Consider the following 305-nt stretch of genomic DNA (forward strand, 5'->3'; position numbering starts at 1 on the left):
GGCGGTGTTGCCGTCCGTGGAGGGGGGCCACACCATGGAGCCCCAAGACGGGCGTCTACACATGCCACAACACTTTCACACATGCATCAGGAGCCGTAGGATGTTTCGGTGGCATAGCTACGCCTCGAAGGCCACCCCGAATCCCAGTTGACCAGGAGATCTAGCCCTTTGACTTTTGTCAGGCGGGCTTTGACCAGTGGTCTCTTCCACCTGGTTACGATAGGTCTGCCCATAGCAACATCCTCGAACACGGTCTGGACCCAACCCACCACTAGATTCCCTCCGGTTCTACCCCACCCGCACGA

This window comes from Triticum dicoccoides, chromosome 7A (assembly GCF_002162155.2).
Source record: "Triticum dicoccoides isolate Atlit2015 ecotype Zavitan chromosome 7A, WEW_v2.0, whole genome shotgun sequence".
Lineage (NCBI taxonomy): Eukaryota > Viridiplantae > Streptophyta > Magnoliopsida > Poales > Poaceae > Triticum > Triticum dicoccoides.